This window comes from Molossus molossus, unplaced genomic scaffold (genome assembly GCF_014108415.1).
Source record: "Molossus molossus isolate mMolMol1 unplaced genomic scaffold, mMolMol1.p scaffold_m16_p_6, whole genome shotgun sequence".
Classification (NCBI taxonomy): Eukaryota; Metazoa; Chordata; class Mammalia; order Chiroptera; family Molossidae; genus Molossus; species Molossus molossus.
This window is the reverse complement of record NW_023425399.1, coordinates 32,645,468-32,663,117: the sequence shown is the minus strand read 5'-3', so window position 1 is coordinate 32,663,117 and position 17,650 is coordinate 32,645,468. Positions and strand designations below refer to the sequence as shown.

Below are 17,650 nucleotides of genomic sequence, written 5' to 3'. Positions count from 1 at the left end.
TGCCTATGCAGGACTGCACTGGAGCAAGTCCTGCTGATCTTAGAATGACAGTTTCACACACAGGGCATGCGTTTGAAGTGATTTCAGCAACAAGTGACTTTCCATGAACTACAAATAAATTGAGGTTAAATTTAATCACTTTAAAATATTGACAAGTAAACTTAATTGGAAAATCTTTGCAACTGCTTTAAAACATAAATCTGTTATAAAATTAGAAGTCCTGAGGAAGTCTTAAATATTTTTAAATGCACTAGAAAGTATATAAAGTGTAAAGCCTCCATTTTTTATGTCACAGAGTGTTGGCATTGTCACAGAAAACACCAGTCTGCTAAGTGAGTACATTGTGCCTACTGTGAACTGATGCATATAATAAAATAGAAGCAAGTATTTCTTATTATTAACCAAGGAGAAAAATGGAGTCATCTTCTGGCAGAAGTTTGAGTTTTCCCATAGTGAATAAGGTGGACTATATACACCTATAGCTATTTTCAGGGAAGTTTCTATGCACTTGTCTGAAAATTGGATGAGCAATGATTAATATCAGGAAGAAAAAAGAACTGGGATCTGGAACCTGTTATTTTATTTAAAACTTTTTTTTCTTTATTGATGTTAGAGAGAAAGAGAAAGGAGAGGGAGAGAGACAGAGTGAAACATCAATTGGCCACCTCCTGCATGCTCCCCACTGGGGATCAGGCCCACAACCCGGGCATGTGCCCTGATCGGAAATCGAACCGGTGACCTCTTGGTGCATGGGTCGATGCTCAACCACTGAGCCACACCAGCTGGGCTAGAATCTGTCCTTTTAATAGGTTGGGAGAGAATAGCTGCTTTCAGTTTCTGGATCTTTCATGAAACACATAAAATTTGGATTTAGTCTCTTTTTACCCTGTCAGTAATACTTCTTTCTTTATTTTTATTAATTTATTTTTGTTACAGATGTTTCTCCTTTTCCCCCAGAGACACCCTCCTCAGTAATATTTATTGTTTACTCATTTAAATAGCGGTACTGTACTGAACTATAAGCAAAGTTAGGAACTTACAGCTCTACGTATAACTTTGATTCAGTCAATGTGTATACAGTCAATCCTCATTATCTATGGATTTTGTATTTGCAAACTCACCTTCTCATGCTACTTGTATTCTTGTGTCTGTCGTTGGTGATTTTGCTGTTTGCAATGGCTTCCAGCCTCATGCTGAAGTGCTGTCTGGTGTTCTAAGTACAAAAGCTGTGGTGTGCCTTAGAGAAGATGCATGTCTTAGGTGAGCTTCCTTCAGGCATGATTTATGGTGCTATTGGCTGCGAGTTAAATGCTAATGAACCAACAATATATTGAATAAGGTGTCTTTAAGCAGAAACACACGTAAGACCATAAAACAAAGTTATATATTGGTTAAGTGATGAAAATGTTGGGGCCAGAGACTAGCAGAAACCTATTCCCAAGTTTCTCCTAACAATGGTTTAGTGTTCACGGCAAATTTATAGAACATAACTATAGCAGGTAATGAGACTCAACTGTATTAAATATGCGTGATTGGAAGTCAGTGGGCCAGGCCCCAGAGATTCAGGGACCGATGGCACAGTCCCTGTCCCCATTGGGTCACCCTGGAATGATTAGAGAAGGTGCTAAGGGGAGGCTCGCACTGCCCGACTGTGTCCAGGTCATAATACACAGAGCAGTAGCTGACCACCTGAGGACATGATAGAGACGGTTTGGAAAGGATGTACAGCGTGTAAGAGAATGTGAAGTAAATGAAGTTAAATGTTTATTTTAGATAGATAGATAGATAGATAGATAGATAGATAGATAGATATTACAGATGTTGCTCATTTTCTCCACATTGCCCCCTCCACTCAACTCCCGCCCCACCCCAGGATTTCGCTGCACTATCGCCTGTGTCTATGGGTAATGAATATGTGTGTATAAGTTCTCTGGTTAATCTCTTTCCGTCTCCCCACCCCCTTCCCTCTGGTTATATATTTATTTTTAAACAGAGCATAATGTTGGTGGGGCTCTGACTCACGGAGGTAACATGTTGTTACAGAAACACACTGTGGCAAAATGCTTCCGCCTCTTGCCAAAATGGACATTGGGGGGAAATGAAGAGCACTGAAGAACTCCAAGGAAAAGCTGCACAAAAGAAATAGCCACACTCCTCTGGAGTCTGATTCATCCACAGCCATCATATAAAGGTAGGGGAAGAAATTATGGTATGGTTTTGCCTTTTTAAATTTTATTTTAAATTTTGCCTATATTTAAAACAAACAGCCCTGGCCGGTTTGGCTCAGCGGTTAGAGCGTCGGCCTGCGGTCCTGAGAGACCCGGGTTCGGTTCCCGCTAGGGGCGCGTACCTCGGTTGCAGTTTGTCCCCGGCCCTGGTCGGTTGTGCGGGTGGCAGCCACTCGATGTGTTCCTTTCGCATCAATATTTCTCTCTCTCTCTCTGTTCCTCTCTCTCCCTCCCACTCTACCTGAACAAAAAATGGAAAAATGTCCTCGGGTGAGGATTAAAAAAAAAACAAAACAAAACAAACACACATACACAGACTGGAATATTATTCAACCATAAAAAAGAAAGAAATTTGGCTGTTTGCGCAACATGGATGGACCTTAAGAGCATTATGCTTAGTGAAATAACTCAGACTGAGAAGGACAAATACCATATGATCTCAATTAAATGTGGATTCTAAAATATAACAACAACATTTAAAAAAAACTGAACTCATAGATACAGAGAAAAGATTGGTGGTTGCCAGAGGCAGGAGGAGGTGCCCAATGGGAGAAGGGGGTCAGAAGTTAACAAACCGCCAGTTATAAGATGAGTAAGTCCTGGGGATGTAATGTACAGCATGGTGACTATAATTACTAATACTATGTTGTATATTTGAAAGTTGCTAAGAGAGTAGATCTTAAAAGTTGTCATCATAAGATGGAAAGAGTTGTAACTATGTGTGGTGAGACATGTTAATTAGATTTATTGTGACTATTTCACAGTTCATGCAAATATCAAATTGTTATGTCATACACCTGAAACTAATACAATGTTATATGCCAATGATATCTCAATAAAAAAAAATATGCAATAGTAAAAAAAAACAACAGAAAAGTACATTTATTATTCAACAAATATTATTGAGTGACTGCTGTGTGCCTGCAAACTGCCCTACGCACAGGGGTGCGAGGGTGAACAAAGAAGGCCGGGGCGTGGCCTCGAAGGACTGGGCGGTCTAGTGGGTGGAGATGAGTAAGTAAATAAATGCAAAAAAATTGTAAATCAGTGCAGCCACTAATAAAGTTTATGAACATGGTGAACAGGTAATGAGATAGCGGGTGGTCGCGGCTCCCTTGGTTCAGGTGTCAGAGCAGATCAGAGAACGTTGAGCTGAGAGAGGAATGATGAAGAAGAGCCAGCGGAGTCAAGGTGTAAAGACAGGACACTTTATGTGCCGTGACCTAGGATCTAGGTGGATGTTCAAGGCTCAGAAAGCAGACCTGCATTTCTTTTGAGAGGGGATTTGGAGGAGCATGAGGGAGGAGGTGACATGTTGGGGAGGCCTGGCGACGTCGAGAAGTGACTTAGTTTTACTCTAATGGAGACAGAAGCCCTTGGAGAGTTATTAACAGAATAGTGAGTTTATGTCATATTTTTAGAAGACTCTTCTACTTTATTTAGCTAAGAGGTAGCAGCTCAGTAAGAGCGTCCAAGCTGAGAGATAATGGTGAGTTGGCTTAGGGACACAGCACTGGGGGTGGATGAATTTCAAATACGTTTTGCAGCTACTTCCCCTAGATTAAACCAGAAAACTGCCAATGCTCTTTATGAATCCCAACATAATTCTAATTTCCTTGTGAAGGGTATGCTGTTCATTTGTGTTTTAATAGACAATACTCAAATGTAATTTACTTTGCTGTTTCAAAGAATAGGTGATCGTGTATATGTTTGTGGCCTGCTTTTGAAACTTAGAGGGGGTCGATGTCAAGTGGTGAAGATAAAATTCCTTCCTGAAACCTCGTGTTCTAGGCAGGTTATCTTATTACACTTGGTGGCTGGGGCCTTCCAGAAGCCCCTGCAACTCTCTTCCTCCTCCTCGCCTGGTTTCTGACTTCAGAGAACATTGTAACTCAGTCCACGAGAGGTAGGCAATGTGAAGGGTTTTCTTTCTGATAAGAAACCTGTGAGTCCCCGGCTGGTTTGGCTCAGCGGTTAGAGTGTCGGTCTGCAGACCAGAGAGTCCCGGGTTCGGATCCCGGTAAGGGCACGTACCTCAGTTGCAGTTTGTCCCTGGACCCTGATGTGGGTGGCAGCCAGTCCATGTGTCTGTCTCACACCGATGTTTCTCTCTCTCTCCCTCCTGGTCTGTCTGAAGATAAATGCAAAAATGTCCTCGGGTGAGGATAAATAAATAAATAAATAGAAACCTATGAGTATTTTAAGGACAAGAGGATTAGAATGCAAGTCTGAAGCTTTTAACTGGATTATTCTTAGGTGGAACAGTGAAGGAAAAACGAAAATACTTCTTAAAATAGGTGTTTAAAAAGACAAGAATGTGGCTTTAAGCGATGTTTGCCGGAGAAACCACCACTCTCCACAGTGAGGGCTTCCTACGCCGGAGCATGTGAGCACAGGACAAGAGGAGGGGTACAGGACAAGAGGAGGGGTACAGGACAAGAGAAGGGGTACACGACAAGAGGAGGGGTACAGGACAAGGGATTATGTAAGGACCTTGGCAGGTAGCGCCAAGATTTCAAGAAGCCAACAGCCACTATTAGAGCATCAACCAACCTGTTTGTGTTCAGAAGAAATTTCGTGATAACTCAGCCCAACATTTTAAGAGCTCAGCAAAGCACAGAGCCCTGCTTTCCAGTACTCATAATATTCTGAAATGGCTCCAAATTAGGGTGCCTCCCTCTGCCCCAGACATTATCAAAAGGTTTGGGTTGTCAGAAGCCAGCCTCAGAGCAGCAATTCTACAGTTTCAGGTAATTGAAAAACATGTAAAGCTGTAATAAAGGCAAAGAATGAAGGATAAGGTACAGCAGGAGAAAGCAAGCCCAGCAAACACTGGAGAGGATGGAGGCTTCCCAGTCCAGCTCCCAGGGTCCTTTCTCCACCACACAGGATGCACTCCATGTTCTGGTCACGAACCACCAAAATACATGTGCAACACCTTCATCTCAGGGGAGCCACGGCTCAAGCTTACTGAGGGATATTTTATATCTACAACTCTGGTAGCTGAGAGCAGGCTTTGTGAACAGGTAAACAGGTGCAAACCATCAATCCATATGGTTTTAATAAAGAGTGTAGACAAGCTGGTACAGGGTGCCGCTGGGGGAATTTGAGACTTTTAACAGCGTATTATAAATCACTAGCTGGTGCATTTCACTTCTGTCTTGGCCAAGGATCAATACCATGGTTGCAGGAGCCCTTCGAGATAAGCACAGAGGTACCCAACTGCAAGTTAACCCTGTTTTCACGTACTCAGAGAACTGAGCCATGTGAATACATCTGAGAAGACCTAAAAATGTTACACCATATTCTGTGATTGGTCTTGTCATATACTGGTTTGGATGCAACTCTTTAATTAGCTGGAGAGATCATTAAGAAACTAGGAAGAAGTCATTAAATCCTGGAACAATAAGGATAAAATAAAACAGAAAGAGCAGTAGTGTCTTGGGTTGGTTTCCCTAGAATCCGATGGTGGGACAAAACATTTGGATGTTATTTGGGTAGTGATACTAGGATGCGTGGAAGTGAGTGGGGATGTGAGACGGGGGAGAAGGAAGACGGAAAAGATGCGTTATCACCGCTGTGACCACAAAGCACACAATCTCATTGGACAGCTATGGGATACATATAGAACATATTTTGGATTTATCCTAAGGACAAGGAGATTGGGGTTTGTAGCCACCTTCTCCCATCTGACTTGGGTGAGGGCTGCTCCCCCAGGAGGAAATGGATGATGTCAATTCCTTGGTATTTGTGGTCTACCATATATGTGGACCAAGGGGGCTCCAGCAGGGAGAGGAACCCTCAGGAAGAGTCCCAGTGTTTGCCATTGAGGCCACCATCAGGTCAGCATGAACAGAAATCATGAATTCCAAGGGGATGTGGCTACGGCAACTACAATTCCTGCTGTAAGAAGTGATACAACAACGAAGATGATCACGATCATATCACTAGAGAGACCATTTATTGAGTAACTATAAGCCATGTACTATACTGAATGCTTTATGTACATTTTAAAATTTAATTGTTATTTGTTGAGCACTCACTATGCCAGGTTGAGGGGTGGCCAATATATCTTATCACCAAAACCCTGCAGCATATACATTATTTTAGTCTTCAGTTTATAGATGAGCAGATAAGGTTGAGTAACGTTAACCAAATTCTCTGAAATAACACATACAGGAAATAGAGTTGGGATTCAAACTTTGGTTTGCCTCCAAAACCATCCCTTGGGCATCATGTTATCCTTAAGGAACTAATTAATCACTGATATTTTTCCGACACCCAGTTGCTACCTGTATTTTGGGATACAAAACAAAAATTGCCCCTCAAGGAGCTCACATGTCTGTGGAAGAGAAAGACAGGAAAGCATGTAGTGATATAAGGGCTATAATGCATGTATGCTGTAGCTATCAGATGGAATAAAAAAGGGAGTGTCAGTTGTTGCTGCATAACAAATCAATGCCTTGACTTAGTGGCTTAAAACAATAAGCATGATTGCTCATGAGTTATTGGTTGAGCTGACAAGTTCTCATCAGTCTTTGGCTGATCTTAGCCAGGTTCACTCATTCATTTGCAATCAGCTGAACATTGGCTGGAAGGCTGAATAATCTAAGTGGCTTCACTCACATATCTGGTAATTGATTGGATGAAGCTGGGTCAGCTCAGTTCTCCAGCAGGCTAGCCTGGGGTTATGCACACCGAGGCCATAGCCAAGGAAGGTTTAAGAGAGTGAACAAAAGTGTGCAAAGCCTCTTGAGGCCTAGGCTCAGAACAGTCACTCCTGCTGCCTTGTTAGGCCAAAGAAAACCAAGGGCTGCGTGGGAAGAGACTCTCTACCTCTTGGTGAGAGGAGCTTCATGGGCACATTTCCGAAGGGCATTGGTGCAAGAAAAGGAAGATCTAGATGGCAGTCTACCAAGAATAGAAACATCTCGATTAAGCTTCACGGGGTGAGTAGGTATTCCCCAGCCAGAGAACGTAGGAAGCCAATGTAAGGCAAGAAAGATGGTATGTGTTCAAAGACGCAGAAACCTAATGTCCCATGGTGCTCTCAGGTGACTTGGGAATGAAGGCATATTGTGGTAAGGGAAAGAGAAGTGTCAAACACTGTGAGAGAGCAAGAAATATTCTGGTAGACTGCACCAGAATTCAGGAAAATAGAAGTTAACTTGCAGACAGAAAAATATGTTTATGAAAAAGTAATAAGCAAATGGGAAGATAAAAGTCAATGAGTGCATGGTTAGGTGGACAGATGAGTGTAGCAATTGCTTGACAAAATTATGATATTTTTCTCTTATGAAAGGATTTGTATTTCTTTCATAAAGGGAAAGAGGGAGAAAGGGAGGAAGGAAATACTTTGGTGGGTGCTTGGAGAAAAATGTGAGGTTGAGAGTGGGTCTAAATGCAAGGACTTTCCGCCTCTGTGCTGGTGGCTTCAGGAGGGTAATCCAAAGATTCAGATTATGCCCCAGAATATCTGTGTGATGCACCTTCCTTATGCATGCTAAGCATAGTGAGTGAGTTTTTGTGGAAACCTATCAAGAATTGTTGCATTAAAGTCCCAAACTGAAATTCCAAGGCTCTGGACTCTCACAAGACCAAGTTTCTGGGGCAGTTTCTATCGGCATTAGGGATCTATACATGTGCATTTCCCCTGGGACGCGTGTGTGAAATGGTCATTTGCAGTTCATGGGTTTTTCACTCTGAGACTGAATTTTGTAAATTAAATAGAAGCCTAATTCTACAGTATTCCTAAGTGACTTTTATTACTTCCTTGTGTTTTAAGTCTGATGTTCTTCTAAGTCATAGGTGCGGCAGATTTTAGTGTGAGGCTTAAAAGGCTGATATTAGCATCTCCAGCTCCTTGGAGGCAAATGGGAACTTGACTGCAGAAATAAATGCTGGCAAGACCCATGAATGGAGACCCCAGCCCAAAAGCGCCACCACTGTTGGCTTACATTTCTTCTTCTCTCCCAAATCACATGTTTTAACGAGGTAAAATAAACAAAAAATAGCATAGCTAAAGCTAAATAAAAGTTAAAGTTGATAGCAAAGCTATAAAAATCCAGTGAACATTCTCTGGGAACCTAGTAATTGCTTACTTTATTAATTCTTCTTTAGGGAACAGATGCCTCCCCATTCTGGTTGCCCACCTCCCCTCCAGAGGTAACCACTATCCTAAGTTTGTATCAATTCCTTGCTTAAAAAAAGTATCAGCCCTGGCTGGTGTGGTTCAGTGGTTAGAGCATTGGCCCATGCACAGAAGGGTGGCAGATTCGATTACAGGTCAAGGGCATGTACCTGGGTTTCAGGTTTGAGCACCAGCTTTCTTCAGGGCACGTGCTGGAGGCAACCAATCAATATGTCTTTCTCACATCAATGTTTCTTTCTCTCTCTCTCTCTCTCTCTCTCCCCCACCATCTCCCCTCCCCTCTCTTCCTTCCTTCCTCCTTTCCTTTCTCCCTTCCATTCTGTCTAAAACTCAATGGAAAACATTATTCTGGTGAGGATTAACAACAATAAAAAGAACCAAATATGAATATTATTAATGTTTGCTTCCTTTTGAGCTTTATGATCATGATCTCATGTAGTTTACAGATTTGCTCATTTCACTGAACATATGTGTCTAAGATTCATCTATGTTGTTACATGTAACTGTAGTTCCTTTTCACAGCTAAATACTATTATGCTGTGTGACTAGATCACAATACATCCCTTCTCCTCTAGATGGACATTGCTATGGTTTTCATTTTTTGTATTACGAAAATACTGTGATCCCTTGTTTATATGTCCCCTGGACCACATGCAAGTGTTTTTCAGGGCCGCACAGACAGAGGGGTTTCTAGGACGAGAGCTCGGTGGCCAGTCATCCCGTTTGCCTGGATCTGCGGAGGTTCCTAGATGGCAGGATATTTCGTACTAACACCCACGGTCTCAGGCCAACTGGTATGAGCAGTCACCTTCAATAAGTATGTGTTCAACTTTACAATGTAATACTAAACTCTTTTCCAAAGACATGGTAGCAATTTACACTCCCGAGCAATGAGTGGGAATTCCTCTGGAGAGCGCTTCTGCCGTGCGTGGTGCTGTCCGTGTCTTAATCTCTGCCACTCAGTGGAGTGTGAAATGGTTCTCGCCACAATCTGAGTTCCCTGGTTGCTAATGGGTTCTGTATCTTTTCATGTTTTGTTCTCCATTTGTGTTCTCACCTGCGAAATGTCTTCTGTATCTTTTGTCGCTTTCGGTCGGGCTGGCTTGTCAGGCACATCTTACGCAGCTTTCTTGTTCTGCTGGCGTCACCAGCACCCAGAACAGGGTTCGTCAACAGTAGCACTAATGACATATGGGACCGAGTAAGTCTGGTTGTGGGGACTGGCCTGTGCATTACAGTATGTTGAGCATTATCTTTGGCTTCTACACACTAGATGCCAATCGTTGTGCCAGTTGTGGCTACATAAAAAGTCTCTAGACATAAAAATTTCTAGTCAGCCCCAGCCTGTTTGGCTCCACCGTTAGAGCACTGGCCCCTGGACCAAAGAGTCACAGGTTCAGTTCCAGTCAAGGACATGTACCTTGGTTGCAGTTCGGTCCTGGCCCTGGTTGGGGTCATGTGGGAGGCAATCAATCGATATGTCTCTCTCACATCGATGTTTCTCTCTCTCTATCTCTCCCTCCCTCCCACTCTATCTGAAGATAAATGGAAAAATATCCTCAGGTGAGGATTTAAAAAACATATATCTGTAGTCAGATGTCACCTTGACTAGAGACTAGTACCTGGCTGAGAACTATTGACCAAGATCCGTAGCAGCTTGTCCCATGGGAGAGAGAAGGAAGAAAGCAGATGCATCCTTCTCCATGTCTCTCTCTGATGGCCCATTCCAAGGCATATGTCCCTGTACATGTTCAGAGGTGTCCCATGTCATTTAGCAGATGCATGTTCTGGGCCACTGGCTGTGTTCCTTCATGGTGCAGGTGTGGGGGAGCATTTTTCTGCCAAGGGCCATTTGGATATTTATAACATCACTCACAGGCCATACAAAATTGTCAACTTAAAAATGAGCCTGCTGTATTTGGTCAGGCTAACTTGGTGAGGCGTGTGATGTGAGCTGGTGTTGATTTTGCAGGCCTTGTTTGGCCTGTGGGCGGGACATTCCCCACCCCTGGTAGGCAATGCAGTGGCCAGGACAGCAACACACCACCTTGTCTCGCTTCCTATCCTTCCCTGCCTCGTTTCCTTATTTCCTTTCTCATCTCTCTCCTACCTTGGGAATGCATGTTCCAGTGAACGCATTAGCACTCGATGTTTGTCTCAGGGTCAGTTTCCCAGGAAAACCAAGCTGAAAGGAATGGCTGTAGAAATGATACCCTGTGGATTTTGGAACTGATTTACTAACCTGTCTGAAAGCAATAGCGACCACATTCTGTGTGTGTGTGTTAAATTGGAATAAAACAGCATCGCAATTATTTAAGCTCTCACCTATAGTTAATTGAGATAAAATGTATGTGGAAGGTCAAATGCTAGGAAGGCTAGTAGGTACGGTACACAATGAATATTGGAGCAATGATGATTGTGGAGTAAGGTGACTACTCTCACCACCCCCCTTTTTTTTGACCTGCAAAAAAAAAAAAAAATGTTAGGTAGAGGGTAGTCATTTGCCAGCTTGAGGCATGCTTCGAAAGCCAGAGGGCATCTATGACAGCTTTTTTTTTTTTTTTTTCAATGAGATAACCTTGGTTTACAACATTCAGGTGTACAAGATTATAATTTGACATTTGTATATACTACTACATCATGCTTTCCAACAAGTTGGTAGTTTCCATTCATCACCATACTCTATGGCAGCCTTGAAAGAGACGTATCTCTGGTCATTGCAGGGCAGACTGGGATCAAATCCAGGCTCAGGCCCTGACTTTAAGTTTGGCAGAGCTGCAAAGGGGACGGCATAGCTTTGTATGGTCTCCTGTCTCAAACTCATGCCCCTGGCAAAAATGCTGAGGCCTACTAATATGTGCCATCAGAGCCAAGGAAACCCATGTGGGAGTGGACTTGGAATGTACTTTTGGGATGACAAAATAAACTACCCTCTGGACCAGAGGTGATTTAATGATATAGGGCACTCACTCATAACTCAATATTTAATCACTTGTCAAGGACACTTGAAACAGGTTCTGATAGGTGTGTGTGTGTGTGTGTGTGTGTGTGTGTGTGTGTGTGTGTATGTGTGTGTGTTTAGGATATTTTTTTGATGCCTGTATGTTTTAATGACCTATAGGAAATGGAGAGGAAAAAATCCCCAACTTCTTTGACACAGCCTTGAAAAGGGGTCAGGTGGCTCAGGGAAAAAGATTAGAATGGATGTTAGAATGATGATGGGGTCCAGAGCAACAAAGGCTGTGTAGCAGCACACACTGTTAGTGGCAAGGTGGACTTGACTACCATAATAGGTAGCAAAATTAAAGTGCCAGTTAGGGTTCCCTGGACCACAGGCATCTGATAATGGCTGTGAGCCTGGAATTCTTTGTGACAAAATAATTAGATGGCTGACTAGGATGCTGCACAATTTGGATAATTGGGAGAAGAAAGTCCTGAAAACGTGACCATAGAGTATCCTGGTCCCTTCCCTAGTTCCCATATCTGACTCACTTCCCAGATGGCAAAGGGTCATGCCAGTCAGCCCATGTTTGCCTTTATTCCATTTTTAATTATTTTTACATTCTACACATTGCTATTTTGTACTTATCTTCTGATTACAATATATGAAGTGCAATAGATGAAGAAACTTTTATTCTTGGTGATGTTTCTCCTTTGTGTTAGGTAATATTTAATTACATATGTGGGAACCTTAGGGCCTAAACTGCAGGTATTTCCTATGGGGACTCTTGCTTTGCTTCCCATAAATAGAGTCAGGGATAACTTACGCCCTTCTTTGAAGTTCCATCCCAGGTTCTGTCTCTTGGGCTTACCTGCCCTGCCTTGTTTTGAGAAGGGCCTAAGGCTTGGTCTTGATCAGTGTTGTTATTATCATGTTCCTTTAGATCTATCCTGACTTTTTCATTAGTTGACTCTCTACAAGGGTTCTCAGGCTCCATTTCTCTTTCTTTCATTCTGGTGGGGCAGGGGATACTCAGATAGTTTCTTTACTATCTTGTGAGCCAGTGTTTCATTTTTAAAATGTATCCAGGATATGATTGTATTTTAGCATAAGGCACCTTTAGATTATTTAGACTGCATGCTACCAAAATGAAGTAACTCTGGCTCCCTACTAACATCTTGGCAGCATGAAAATGACTAACTGCATTTAGAAACTGCCCAGTGCACCAGTCATAATAGAATTGGGTTTGGTCCAGGAAGTGTTTAATTGAACAGATCAGAAGGGCTGCGTTTCTCATTGTCAAATATCCTGCTCCCGTGGTTAATAGAACCGATCAGAAGCCTGGGCCTGGGGTGTATATCTGAGAGAAGTCTTGCTGTGGAAGCCAGCTCAGCTGGCTGACCTGTCCATGCATTCCCTCTTGGACATTTAACACAGGCTTCAGTATCTGCTGGGCTGTCCCTCTTATTTTGGTCATTTCTTGGAAACAGGCTGGTATATGGAACTTTTTAGAAAGATTTCCTCATATTTCATAGTTTAACATGTAAAAAGACAACTTCTTAACTGTCCAGGACACTCTCACTTTGGAATTGCCAAGTCCCTGTGCTCTCAAGGAGAGAAATGTGAATGAACCAGACTGACAAGCCGTGGGCTTCTCGTGCCCACGGAGCCCAGGCGATGTGAGACAGTAATGGTGGGAACTGTGACGACGGGGGAAGCTGGGCGTTTCTAACTTCAGAGGCACTTAACCCTGTCTGTTATTTCTCTTGGCAGTGGTTCTTAACCTTCCTAATGCCATGACCCTTTGCTACAGTTCCTCATGTTGTGGTGACCCCCAACCATAAAATTATTTTCATTGCTACTTCATAACTATAGTTTTGCTACTGTTATGTCTTAGGTGACCCCTGTGAAAAGGTCATTTGGCCCCCAAAGGGGTCGCGACCCACAGGTTGAGAACCACTGCTTTATGGGCATGTAGCCCAGGTCGACTCAGATGTCTAATTTTTTAAAGAGAAACTTGAAAACTGGAGTTTTCTGGTAGTAGATCTGCCAATTTTTAAACATTGATATATTAAAAAACAAACAAATATATGCAAACAACGAAGAACCTGATTGTGTAAGGAATCAACACATTTGTAGGCAAACTTAATCTATCCTGCAGACAAGTTCAAAAAACCAACATGCAGTTTGCAATTGATGAGTTTCAGAAAGTAAATTCTATCTGCATGGCAATTTTATTGTTTTGTGTCAAAGAAAATAACTTTAATGTCTTTCTTATTTTTGCTTTTGCTTGCTGGGTGTTTTGCTTGGGATTTTTTCCCCTAGTAAATCTTAAAATTCTCTTGGATACTGTATCGACTAAGGCTATAAGGTGCAGCAAAGATTCTGTGTGTGTAACATAGAAACAGTTCAGAATCTCAAGAAAGCTACACTGTGACCCATCAAAGCCCCCCTAGATTTATATCCCAGGAAAATTCGTGCATAACGAATCTATTCATAATAATCTCAAACTGGAAAGAAGCCAAGGGTACAACAGAAGAATGATTAACACATCTTGGTTTATTCACTCAATGGTATACTGTGCAATAATGAAAAGAACATGATATGGATACAGCAACATGGATAAATCTCACAGACATTATGTTGAGCAAAAGAAGCCAGACACCTAAAAGTATGTATGTGTGACTCCATGTACATGGTGTTCGAGAACAAGTGAAACTAAACCGTGCTTCGAGAACTCAAAAAACCAGTTTACGGTGCTGGAACTCTAGAGGGTGCACAGGAACCTTCTAGGGTACTGGTGACGGTCTGTCCCCCAGGCCAGGGGGTGATTTGATGGCTATAGACAGTGGGGACTTCTTCATTCTACGTGCAACATAAATAACTCTGTGGGGAGCAGTGGTTGGAACAGTGAGTTTGCAGCTCAGGGATGACCTCTGAGCAGTTTAAAGGTTTTCAAGTATCCCTGTTTGCTACTGGTGTGATGGAACTGGGCACTTGAAGGTCAGTTCTTCCCATTCCTCTCCAACATGCGATGTCTTCATGACAAATACACATGTGTACAGAGATGAAGGCATTCTGCTTTCCCATGTGGCATGATAGTCCAATATTTTCAAGTCTTCCATGTTACCTGCCTATGAAATGGGAATTCTTTTAGCCGTCATAGACATTTAGTTTTGTATAACATCTAAAAACTTAAAAGAGTGGAGCTTTGGGGAACATTACTGTGTACACTGGCCCCATACCTATCCCTGCAAGTATCCTTGTCTCTGCATATTAAAAACAAAAATCATAGCAGACAAACCCTTCTCCCATCACTCACGAGCTTAATATTTCAAGTTCTGCAATTAATAGACTCAGGAGAGGAAAATAGGCACCACAGTCTGTTTCTCTGCTACTTGTCATGCCGCAACGCAAGTGTGGCCCCAACGGGAAGCAACAGGGAAGGGCCATTTGAGAGCTCCCAGCCTGTTTTATTGGCATCTGAAGGTGGGCCAAGGAGAGTGTCTGTAGAGAAACCAAAGGAGTAACTGAAGGAGTGGAAGCACTGAGCCCCTAACCCTGGAAAGGCTTCTGAGCACGCAGTCAAGACTGTGTATTCCAAACACATGTGCAGGTCCTCATTGCTTGTTACAGCTCTTTGCTTGTGTGGCGTGAAATGCAAGAGCCTGAGACCTGGCTGAAATACGGGGGATTCAGAGAAGGGGGTTGTGTTGTCACAGTTCACAGCTGACACTCCCGCCTGCCTTCCTAAAGGCCTGACTCCTGACTGAAAGTTGTAGTCATGTCTTCACGTAGTACTCAAAACATAAAGCGACTCAGAATCTCTATCAAGCACTCACCTTGCTCATCTATAACTTACAAAAGACAGGAAAAACTGGAAAATGGTCTTTGTGTCAACTTGCAATTATTTTATGTTGTTTTGTTTTTAAGCACATTAAATCTCATGACAGTAAGCTTCATGGGAAGTTTGGCATTTTAGTGCATGACATTTTCATTTGGCAGAATCAAACATACCTGACTTGGGAGTTGGGTGACCTCAGTCATTTTTGGCTGTGTCCCCTTCGGGCTGCAATGCGGTCTTGAGCTCAGTTCTTAATGTTTCTGAGCACAGAGCAAAGCAAAGTGAAAACCCCTCGTCTGCCTGTTCCTGCGAAAGTGGAAAGTGTGATGCCCATGGAAAGTGTGATCCTTATATCCCTGTGCTTAGCAAGCCCACCAGATGTCGTGTCTGCAAACATTTCTTGGATGAAGTTCTCCTTGATTCTTGCAACTGGTGTTTTCATTTTCATGAGAAAGGGAAGTGAGTTTCTTTAGGTGTGGAAGGATAACTAAAGAGCATGGATTTTAATGGGGGAAAAGGAGGTGTACAATTATAATGTAAAATATTGAATTTTATTCTAGCTTCTCTTCCAACTGGCCAAATGGCATTAAATCAATGGAGTTGGGTTTTTTATTTATTCCTAAAATAGGAATTAGTATCTACCATCCTGATCTACCCAAGAGGAGGGCTGTAAACATCAAAAGAAATCATGTCTGAAAAGGTTTTAAAAGTATATAGACAACAATGCTGGAGGGAGGGATGAGAAGGTGGGTGTGTGGGGGTGGGGGAGGAGAAACATCTGTAACAAAAATAAATTAATAAAAATTGGAGAAAAATAAATTTAAAAAAAAAGAAAAACAAAACAATTCTAAATAATGGTTTTGTTGAACTACATTCCACCTTTATGGTGGAGTATATTCAATTAATATTTAATAGTATTGAGAAATGCTCATGATAAAATATTATTGGTCAGAACAGAGCAGAACAATCTGTAATCTCTCTACCTAAGTAAATATGGCAAGAAATTTACAAAAAAAAAAAAAGTTTTAAAAGTAGAAAGTAAGACAACATGCAGATAGGGTTTAGACAACTTCCTTCTCTTCTCAAAAAGGTTTTTAAACAATGTGTTGAAGGTTCTGAAAAGATCAGTCAAGCACCCTATCCAGCTTGCCACACTACCTGATTTATTTTCTTCTATTACAAATCCAAATAAATTATTACTAAATAGCAAAGGCATTGCATATGCCAACTGATCACAATGGTCAAACAGTTCTCACATGGTGGGCTGTTGCCAAGAACTTGGAGACCTTTTATGGCCAATGTTTTCTTATATCAATGTAGGTCATCACTTGGAAAAATGTATGTATTGTCCCAATCTGCGCTGGTCTGAAAGTAAAAAGGAGAGCTATTAATATTTATGCCAGGATAAAAGTAGTAAACTAGAACTGTTCTGGGCCAAATATATATATATATATTTGTGGGGAAGATTAAAAAAACAGCAACAGTCAAAATAAGTGTATATATACCATGGTTCTAGTCTTCAAGAAGCCAGAGTCTGTATGGCAAGCGAAAACTTACAAAATTCAATGATGCAAAGAGAATACATGAAAGAGGGTAGCCTGGATAAACACAACAATAGATGGGTTTCCATGGCTCTGTGTAGAAGGCAGCCAGAAGAGGGCTATAAAGGAATTTTAAAAAAGATAAACTTTATTCTTACAATAAATATTTATTGAGCACCTATAGATGCTCAGTAAATAGGTACTCAATAATACAGGCAATATTCTAAATGCTAGGGATTTATCAGTGAGCCAAACAAAATCCTTACCCTTGTGAGTTGTATATAAAATCTGCATCTCTTTCATATGACCATTTAGATGGCAAGATGTTTTTTGACAAGAAAGAAAACGTTACTTGAGAAGAAGGGAACAGGATGATTCAGCTCCTTTTGTGTTAAAATAATTAGAGAACCCTAGCAATTAAGCTAACTGATCTTCTAAACTCAAATCTGAGAAATGGAGAAGGGTTTGTCAAGCATCCATCCATTCATTAAACAAATATTAGTTGTGAACCTGCTCGGTGCTGGGCAGTGTTATGATCTGGAGGCACCTCAGTGAGAAACATGGGGAAGCTCCCTGCCTCTGGGGAGACATTCATCTGATAAAATTGGGTCTCCCATATTATATATCTCAAGCCAGAGAAATGAATATTTTTTAAAAAATAAAGGTTCTTCAAGTACCTTTTTATATATTCATTTCATTCATACAGAGCTAATAAGGGGAAAGCAGTTATTTGCACTTCTCTATAATACAATTTCCTTGCTCTGATTATTTCTATGTGGGCCCCGGTCTTTGCTTCTGCAAATTTAATAGATGCCTATGGCAGCTGGGACTCATCACTAAACAAAACAATCTTTCTCCCACATGTCTGTCGCAGAGCGTGCTAGACCACTGTGGCATGAGAGGTCTCACTGGGAGTCTGTGAGATGGTAACCCAACTATGAGGTT

The 17,650-nt window shown here is 41.8% G+C and overlaps 1 protein-coding gene across 1 annotated transcript in view; it reads left to right on the top strand.

Moving 5' to 3' along the window:
• Nucleotides 1-17,650, top strand: part of PAK5 (p21 (RAC1) activated kinase 5) — a 285,370-nt gene that overhangs the window by 127,772 nt on the left and 139,948 nt on the right. Inside the window, exon 2 of the mRNA XM_036244816.1 lies at nt 2,044-2,191. The gene's annotated coding sequence lies outside the window, so the exon portion shown is untranslated. The remainder of the gene's footprint in view (nt 1-2,043; nt 2,192-17,650) is intronic.